The sequence below is a fragment of the Megascapheus bottae genome, chromosome 21, assembly GCF_031878675.1.
Source record: "Megascapheus bottae isolate mThoBot1 chromosome 21, mThoBot2.hap1, whole genome shotgun sequence".
Classification (NCBI taxonomy): domain Eukaryota; kingdom Metazoa; phylum Chordata; class Mammalia; order Rodentia; family Geomyidae; genus Megascapheus; species Megascapheus bottae.
Window position 1 is genome coordinate 1,799,660 of NC_143529.1, and position 10,488 is coordinate 1,810,147.

The window sequence follows — 10,488 nt, forward strand, 5'->3', positions numbered from 1 at the left end:
TGGTGTTCTTGTCACCAGTGCTGAACTGGGCTGAAGGTGGTTAAAGAAATATGTCCTGGAACTACTTGTGGAATGACTGGAAGAACGGAATTCATAGGTCTCATTTTTAGTCTGGCTTCTCATAAAAAACATGACTGTAGAATAGAAAAGAAAAGATAATGATGGATTTTAGAAAATGTATAGGCTCCTTGAGATAGAGAGTAGAGAAAATTCTATATTAATATTTAGAATTTTTCAGATTGTTGTCAAATTACCTTGTAAGAACAGTTCAAAATCAGAGTTTTCAATAGATATTCTACAAATGGAGAAAACAGTTAAGTAGAAATATTTAATACTAAAATTACTGGTTTATATTAAAAATATGACTGTGCATGGATGACTCAATCATAAAATACTAGCTATTCAGGAGGTTGAGATTTGAAGGTCATGCTTTCTAAGCCTGCTTAGGAAAGGACTCCTATCTCTAATTAATCACAAGAAAAATAGCAACAAAACAGCCAGAAATGAAGCTGTGTTTCAAATGGTAGAGTGCTAGCCTCCAGCACTGGAGTGTATGCCTGAGAACCTGCATGCTCCTCATAAAAAAATAAAATAAAGTACATTTGCTACAAAGAGTGGTCTTATGTGGGCATCAGCTCTGAGACAGATTTACATAAAGCAAATTTGCACTTATCTGTAATGAAAATAACTTTGAAGGAATCATGACAAGAACAGTAACATAGTTTTTCCTAGCAGGAACATCGGTCTTCTATTTTAATTAAACAAATGTATGAATTGATATAACAAAATCTCTTTTTTTGAGAGAGAGAAATGAAATTAGTTGTATTTTATCCTCCCCGAAACTTCCATTTACAGCATGGCCTCACCTGTCAAAGAAGAAGAGGAAGGAAAAATCCCTGCCTTAGGCCATCAAAATCAAGTACTGGTGTATTTGTTAGAGGTGGCAGGGTATCCATTTCTCCAGTTTTTTGGCTCCAAGAGATTACTCTTTCAGTATCAGCAAAATAAGGAAGCACTGGTAAACTGCTGGAAATGTCTTCCAGAATAGACTATGTACCATTTCATAAAATGTTTCTGGAGTTAAAATCTGTCGAGCTGACAAAAGTGTCCACACTTTTGCAACAAAGGAAAAAAGAATTGCAATGTGTAGTTTACTGAGTCCCTCTCAGCTAGGTCTCAATGGCACACGGATGCTTTAAACTCTAAGGCAAAGCCGCCTGGCCTATCTTCAGGTAGTGGATTGTAATTTGGATCATCCTCTGGAGTATCAAAAATAGTGCTCAAAATTGATGGTGTTTTCAGAATTCTTATGCCACCAGGCTGGTTGGGAAATACATCTTCCAAGAAAAAAAATGTATGTGTTGAACTGCAATACCATAATGATCGAGTTCCCCAACAAGATGAATCCCTTGAGCATCCAGGGAAGAAAGGGGGCCTGGAAATTGAGAAGGCCAAAAAAAAGTTCATGCGGACATATGGTTTCCTCCTACTACACACATAAACCAGCTTTCTTGCAAAGGCCTGAACTAAAACAAACAAACAAACAAACAAAAAACCTTAGGTCACAAATAAACAAAAAAGTGTCATTAAGAATCCACCAAAAAAAGAACATAAATACACAGCCTGCCATCTAACCTCGGAAAGAACCTTCTTCGAGCATTTGACAATAACGATATTGAAAAATCATGTTAAATAAAGAATTGAATCCAACAAAAAAGTAAAAAAAAATGGTGATTAACCTCTATATTTGAAAGTGTTTAAAAGTTAATTCAGGGTTGAAGTAAGACTGAGAAGGTGTGATCTGTTCCAGCTACATAGCGGCGGTGGTGAGAATGCAAGCGGAGGGGTACGCTCGGCTCATGTGTGGGATCTGCAGGCAGGGGCTCTGCTATGCCATCTTCCCACGGCCTCCTCCCCACCTAAATCTTATAATAAATCTCCAATAAAATAAAAGTGTATCCTGTTCCTCTATTGGAATGATTCCATTCGTTTTCTCTTCTCATTGCGTGCTTTGATTTCAGAGAGGTGCAGTTCAATTTAAGAAAGAACACATTTGAGGTATTAGTAGGGCGAGATCAAGAGAAGAGGGCTCAGCGAATGGAGAGAACGATGGGAGAACACAATCATCATATTCAATGTACATTAGCGAAATGGAACTAAGAAAATTTAGGGGGAGTGTGGGCTGGGAGAAATAGACGATAATGATGAAAGTTGGGTGTCATTGATCAGGACACATTGCACTTATGAACTGACATATTGAATTTTTGTACAATTACTTAGATAATTTTTAATCAAAAAGAAGACAGGAAGAACATAGCATTTCTATTATAACTAATGAATTTTTTATTTCAATAAAACTTTTGCATCTGTGTCTCTAATAAGTCCATTTTCCCCCCAGTATAAAACATTAACAAGAATAAGGTTAACTATATTTGGTATTTTATCTCTAAGGATCAATTCGAAGAATGAGTTTTATGGTTAAAGTGATAAGAAAAGCAAGAAAGTGAAAAAAATCACCTGCTAGCTGTTTGAATTAAATGTTTACAAATCTGGCATACACATTCATGAACCAGTTAAGACAGATTCTTATGCCTAGAGGCATTTCCACTTTCTCCAGCTTGTTTGATTGGACTCATTATCTGTGAAAAATCCATTTGGTGACTGGGGAGAGGTTGACAGTGTTATGATGTGCTTTGTGTGAAAGCCAAAATATATTTTCCTTTTCATTATAGCAGTCATGGAATCCATTTTGCTATGCTTTTGCCTTTAAACATATTTCAGTACAATCTATTACTAGAGACCTAATTGGTCTCCAGACTGCTATTGGTCTTCCTGAGAAATCAATAAAACCAGAAAGTGATGGAAAATTGCATTTGGACAAAGTCTAAATATAGCATCAGAGAAGAGCAATTAATGTCAGCTCTGAATGGTATATAGGAGGACAGAAATGAGGACCTAAGCATAGGAGGATGAGGGTTAGTTTCTATGATAATAAACAGAAAATGACTTTTCAAGAATATGGATGTTTGGACTCTAACTCTGGAAAATAAATTATTATATCAGATTCCTCTTAAGTTCTTCAAAATAAACAGTTCATAAATGTTAACGTTTATTTAGTTAATTTGACTTGCTAGTTCATATAGAAGTTTTATCCAAAAATTCCAAAATAAACACTTTACCAAAGCACATAAAATAAAAACCAAAAGTAAAATATCACCCCCTGAAAATCTGGGAACACACATTAATAATCTAGAGAATCAAAGCCAAGGTCAGATTCTCTAGAGCAGAAATTACAAGAGCCATAAACTGACTGGAAGAGACGGACATTTAATTTGGTAAATTTCTGGAAGCTAAGGATGGAATGAGATGGAGAGAAAGTCATTGCCATTTTTACCCTTAGCTCTGAGAAACCAATCAAGTTCTTAATCCCATGTGAAAAAGGTTTCCCCCCGGTTCTGGAAAGGAAAGAGTCACAATGAAATACTGTCCATCTTTTCCATAACAAGGTTCGAATCCAAAGAGAATCAGTTTTGCCAAAGCATTATGCTATCTGGGGAGAGAATTCCAACACTCCACTCTCTCTAGCACTCCTACCTTTTCAAGCAAGAACGGAACAAAACCAGATACTCAAGTTTTAGGACTTTGAAAAAAATATATGATAAAATGCCACAGCCAAGTCAGGAGTAAAATTAGGGAGAAAATGCATTCCACTGAGAAAGAATTCGTAAAAGTTATGTACCTGAATTCATTGATATTTACAAGTCAAGACCAAAGGAACAAAAGGTGCATGGTTTCCTTATTATATGGCTATTAGATTCAAACAGTACAAGAGCGAGGACTCAATATTTGCATACCCAATGTCAATGACAAGGTATTGGAAATATAAACACTACTACATAGACATAAAACTCTATGACTCTATGTTTTATTACATAGATTAATATGTATCTATGACATATAATCTCTCAGCCTAATTTTAACTATGTTCTAACATCTAAGTGCCAGTGATTGTATATAGAGATTCCCTTCTTGAATACTTGTTTGTTAAATACATCATTTGAAATATGATGTATAAATGAATGTTAATAAATTCTTTAATAAAAAAGAATAAAAACCTTTGTGTTTTGAAAAAAAAATGTTCTCCTTACCCATCCCCAACCACCTGTCAACATGGCATGAGAGAAAACTTATGTTCTTTGTCTTTCTGAACATGACTCTTCACTTAATGCAATTATCTCCAAGGCCATCTATTTCTCTAAAAATGACATATTATTTTCCTGATGGATGAGTAAAACCTCATTTTATGTACACATATATCTATACACACATACAATATGTATATACATGTACACATATGTTCACGCATGTATATTCATACACAGAGATATGTGAATTAATATATATATTATATATTGCATTTTCTTGATCTATTCATCTATGTATGGACATCTGCATTGCTTCTGTACTGGGAATAATGAAGCATTATTCATGGTTGTGCAGGTGTGCAAGCTTTTACTGGAATCTGACCCATAATCTTCTGGATAAATACAAAAGAGTGGAATCACTGAGTCACAGGTGACTTCTATCTTTAATTTTATTAGACATCCTAACAGATTCTTGGTGAGAATGTAAAGTTGTGTGATCATTGTGAAGGGAAGTTTGAAGATGTTTCAAAAAAACTTAAACATAGAGCCTATGTTACAATAAGAAATCTGAATGAAAAGAATCAATTCTCAAGTAATCCAGACTACATTACATGATTCATTTTTTTACAAAAATGTTAAACATTATTCTTGGTGTTGGAAGGCAGAAAAGTATATATTTGTGGGAAAGAAAATGGAATATCATTGGGACAGGTCCATTAAGGGCATTTCTGTGGTGTTAGTTATGTTTTATTTCTTGATTTCTTTGGTAGTCATGTGACATTTTCGTGATAACTTATGAACTTGGTTTTGTACATTTTAGTTTGCGAACTTTTCCATAAACATGGTGCACATTACCAAAATGTTAATTTATCAAATTAAAGATAAAATACTATATCCTATGGTGCAGAATACAACTCTTGTTTCAGAGCTTGTAGCTTCATACCACCCATGTGCACTTAATATCTCCATCTAAGACATTAATGTGGTCTTAAAATATTTAAAGAGCTGTTTGAGTAGGCTTTTCCTTTTAAGTAGGGGAAAAATAAAGCTGTTCATTTTGAAAATCTGACTTACATTCCAGGGAGTTATGTAATTTCCTGTCTGATAGAGGTAAATTCCTTGCTTCAATAATAAATGCCCTCTCTATGTCCTTTACAGTATTAAAAATTCTGCAAAATTCTTTTTGGAATGCTTTTTCAAAGCTACTGATATTTTTTCAATGTCAAGGAAGGGCACTGAATTTCCTGATTTTATATTCTAGAAAAGATGGCAAGCTCAAGGTCATCAATCTCACTCTTGCTAGACGTTTGTTTATGCTTCTGGCTTATAGGTCTACATCATTCAGCTTAAGGCATTTACATAGATTGACTATGTGTTCTAACCTCTGGGATAAAATTCCCTTTATATTCACAAAGCAAATAAAAAGAACTCTTTTAATTTTAAGCCAAAATTCACGGTAGTAGGTGTAACAGACATTTGTTGCATGATAGCTAATTAAATAATCTTTAATTGTAGATTAAAATGAAAGGTTTCCTAACTTATTGTACCTGAAGGAACTTTAGATAACCATAACAATAGCTAAGTTTTTTCATTAAGGTATTTCATTTGAATTGTAATTCAAACTGTACACTCTAAATGTATTTTCAGTTGTTTATTTTCAAACAAGTATTGGATGATTTTTTTTTAAATCTTTTCCAGTTTTAGTTAGCTAATAACTGTCAAGTCTATATTTAAAGCAAAAACAAAATATATTGAATTAAATATATTGAATTAGCAAGGTATTTCATTCTATGGGAAAATTAGTTAATAATTATGATCTGAAATGGTGTAGGATGAATAATTTTGAAATGCATTGTGTCTGTATATGAAGATGAGAGAATAAAGGCCACTGGGGATGTGTAAAACCATGGGGAAGCATGCAGGGAAAAGAAGCACTATAGCAGGTAAATATGATCATAGTACAGCATATGAATGTGTGAATGTAGCATAGGTAAACCCCTTTGTACAATAACATATACTTAATCAAATCGTATGAAAGCACCTGTCTTTTAGCTTGTATATTAAAACTTTTAAAAAGAAGTGAAAATTGTCCTATGACTAGAACATGTAGAAGTATAACTAGCAGACATAGATATGTCCACTTTCAGGAAAAGATGAATTACTGAAGTCTCTTGAGCTGTAAACTGTACATGTGGAAACACATGTAACTGAGTCTTAGACAACAAGTTCCAAACACTAATGAGCCAGGGAAGCTATTGTCATATACTGGTTTGCTCTAATTTCTGACTCTCCCCCAATCCCCTACCATTTTTTGCAATGGAAAAGCCATTTTTTAAGTGTCTGTATCCCCTTTTTCCTTCCAATGTCAGTCTGGATGACAGACTGAGTAATGGAAATACACAATCAACTTGGACTCTGGAAGCTTGGCTTCCATTCCTGGCATTACCTCCTAGAATTCTGGGGGTCACATCACTCTTTCCCCATCTCAGTTTCCTCAGTTGTGAAATGTAGATACTAACTCTTCTGCTACTTACTTTGCTGGTGTGTGAAAGGAAGGTAAATAGTGCAGCTCTATGAATGAACACCTATTATATAACTATCAGTTGTTGCTATTTCCAGTATTACACTTATGTACACATGGGACTAGAATTATACATTTTATGCTTGACTTATCCTAAATTTATTTGCTATGGGACTTAGGAATGGCCAGAATCAATCTATTTTTTAATCTGTAAGAAATAAGCAACGATTTAGAAACTATGGGAATACCTTATTGTGGTGAAAGTGATTTGGAAAATAACCAAATCCTTTGTTTGAAAAAATTGTCATAAAAAAGAAAAATGTGGGAGAGGGAGATGTTTGCCACCAACTGCATTCTGAATTACTTGTAGCTTCTGTGTATATGAACATGTTAGACTAGAGCTGGGGGCAGAGTATCCCTTGAAAATGTGCTTAGAGATGAGGGCACTCAAGGCCATTTGTTAAAAGACATTGGCTGTGGTACAGTTACTTTTAAGTAACATCCAGCTCCTTTTCCCCATGACCTTACAATTTGGCTTCTATAGCTAGTGGGCACTACTCTTTCAGGCTCTCCCTTTTCCAGTCTGTTGCAGTGATCCCCACCCTTTCTTGCTGGCCTCTAACCACTAAAGTTTTGATGTGCCCAGAAGGAAAACACAACATGAAACTCTCCCCAAATGGCTGATCTAATAGACTCAAACCATTTGTTCCATTTATTAGACTTTGAGACACAAGGATAGACAAAAGTTATGAGAAGGCTCCTGGAATGTTTAAAGTAGGCTGACTCATGTGCTCTAGGTCATATTGACCTTTTAGAGTCCTCAGAACTTTCTCCATATGCCTCTAGATCTTCCTGACCAGTTTCCAGCAGCATTGTCAGAGAAGTCCATAGCTCCTAACTGGTCCAGCAACAACCAGAGCTTGAAAACATGATGGAGTAATCACGCAAAAGCACTCATGCTTCTCATGGAAGAATAATGGTGTGGGTCTAGCTGCTCCACACAAGTCCAGAGGATTCAAACTGGATATGAGTTTGTTATCACACCAGAGTTTATTTGCTTGGAAATTGCATTTGCAGGGGAAGAACAAAGAGATATAACTCCTCTGGACATTTATCAAACTATTTGTTGAAATGAAACATGCTTTCTTTTGTTATTGTTGTAGTTAATGATGTAATTTTTGTTGCTGTTTTCATTTTAGTGTGGACAAAAAAATGCAGAAAGGGAGAGAGGAAGAGAGGGCAAATGCAATCTGCCATTCAGTATACACTATGAGGTATGTAACTTGTGGTCAGAGACCACAGAAGAATCTGAAAGACAGCAAAAAAGGGGATAAAATTGTTCAAAAAAAGAAATGCACTCATTACCTGACTTATGAAATCGCAACCCCTCTGTACAACAATAAAATATATTTAAGACAAACAAAAGCATTTAGCAATATTAACATCAGTTGATTCTTGATTGAGTTTTAAGACAAGAGGTAGACAAATGAAAAAGAGGTGGAAAATGCACACAAGAATCCAATGCATTTCCTACAAAAATAAAAAGAATGAGGGAAGAGTTAGGTAGGAGAGGGAGGAATAAGAATATTGATGATAATATTGATAAAGATCATAACTGCTTTTATAAACTGGTAATTCCTTTGTAGTAATACTTAAAAATAATAATAAAAAGGAAATCTAAAATAAAAAAGACAAATGGAAAAAATTCACGTGTAGAGTCTTGTTACAGCAAAACAAAAAGGATAAAGAGTGATTTACCAGAACATGACTAGTAATGTGCCATATTACCTTTTCTACTCAATGGAGTGTGACAATATACTTAGCTAACAGAGAAGGGAATTAACAATACTACAAAGGGACAACTACTTTGAGTCCCACATTGGTCTGAGCACTAGCATTTTCATTCATTTACTGATGGGGAAAGACAAAATTTTAGGAGACTATTCTCAACAAGCATGAACTATGATTGCAATTGGTGAATTCATATTTTATAGTTATTCATATTTTAATTTTATAACCTTTCAAATTTGGGAATTGTTTTTACCATTTTAAATTTCATTAGTGTACAGTCTAAACCTGTTTTTGTAAGCTGACAGCACTATAAATGGTAAGAATTTTCAAACAGCTTTTTTTCTAAATAGCATTTTGCTCTTAAAGTATTTGATTTAGATGTGCTAATCTGAAAATTTACTTCTCCCATCTCAAAGTCAATGTTTGAGCCAAACATTTTCCAGGCCCTTCTTTGTTCTTTCAAACCTTGAATGATATAAATGTGCCTTCCTTAGAGAAATGCACATGATGAACTAGTTTAAAGTCCTTCTCTCCCATAGTCCCCAGTCCTTCATATATACATCCGTCACCTCATATCATTCTTGTTGGGTATAAATTTGTATAATTTTCTAAAATCTTGGCCTCATCTCAGAGCTGTAAGCTCTAGGACCTATATAATGCTTCTTGGAACAGTGCTGAATTTCCTTTGCCTAATAGAGTACCTGGCACTTAGTCATGACTCAAAATATGAAGTAAAAATGACAAGTCAATATCTCTGACACGAAACACCCAGTAAATTGAATATCTGCAATCTCAATGAAACATGGAGCAAATTCAGGCAATCTTTTCATTAGTTGACCAGATATTGAAGCCCCAAATGATGGGAAATGATTCTTGCTTCACTTGATCAAGTTATGAAAACAAAATGAATTCTCCTAGTCTGTTCAAACTAATTTTAAAATCAAATTCTGTGAGAAGGTGATTTGTGTTGTGTATTTCTGAAAGTCTTTGATGGACTACCTGCCAGTCTTGAGCTAACGAGCTTTAGAATTTATCCCATAGATGTAGTCTTAGTACTCGATTGGTTCAAACACCCCGTAGTTTTGTGAATTCACTATTTTTATCACCAAGACACAAAAACAGAACGCTACAGATGCTTCTCTCAGTCCTCTTACAGACTGGCAGTAAATTACTACTACCTGGCATATTGTATATACATTTATTTGCTTATTTGAAATAGGAAAGGGAAGGAGGGAAAACAAGATGATTGGGAGGGGGTGGAGGAAGGAAATGGGGATCAAAACATAAGGGGTATCAACGTGTAAGAAGTAATGCACCTACCATCTGGCAAATATAACTATACATTACTGTGTTGAACAGGCAGACTTCCTTCAGGCACCACTGCATTTTAAGTTTTGGCCTTCTTAGTACTCAACTACACTGGGGCAGCCATCATCTGAATCTACTTGCTTGCCAAATTCTGAGCCAAAGCAAGAAGAGTAAATCTTTAAATCCTTTGAGCCATCTTATTAGACACTAAAAGGCATTTTTCAAGGCAATTTTCCTTTCTTTTTATGAAATATCAGATGAAACTAAACTCAGTGTCTTAATTAAAAAATAAAAACCCCAAAATAAAAACTATTAAAGAGTTAGTTAGCAATGGCTCATATCTATTATATTAGATTTTCAAGAGTCTAAGATCTGAAGATCTTGCATTAAAGCCAATCTGAGGAAAGAAAATTTACCAGACTACTGATTAACCATCAGAAAACTAGGAGAACTGTGATTTAAATGGCAAAGCACTATCGTTAAGCAAGAAAGCCAAAGGATAGCAGCACCCAAGCCCCGAGTTCCAGTCCAAAAAAAACAAATACATGGCAAGATGGGTGGGAGAATAGAGACTATTACTTGCAATATATGAACAAATAGTATTCTCACATAACTCTTCTGTAAATGTATGTTGAAAGAGGCTTAAAAACTCCCATGAGTATCATGTGATCTTCTAATTCTATATAAAGTTAAAGCAGTATTTTTTGTCCTATACAAATTAAG

General features: G+C 34.7%; 1 pseudogene; it reads right to left on the reverse strand.

The window, feature by feature from the left end:
• Nucleotides 1-1,176: 1,176 nt before the first annotated feature.
• On the reverse strand, nucleotides 1,177-1,687 carry LOC150048534 (derlin-2 pseudogene; annotated as a pseudogene).
• Nucleotides 1,688-10,488: the final 8,801 nt, after the last annotated feature.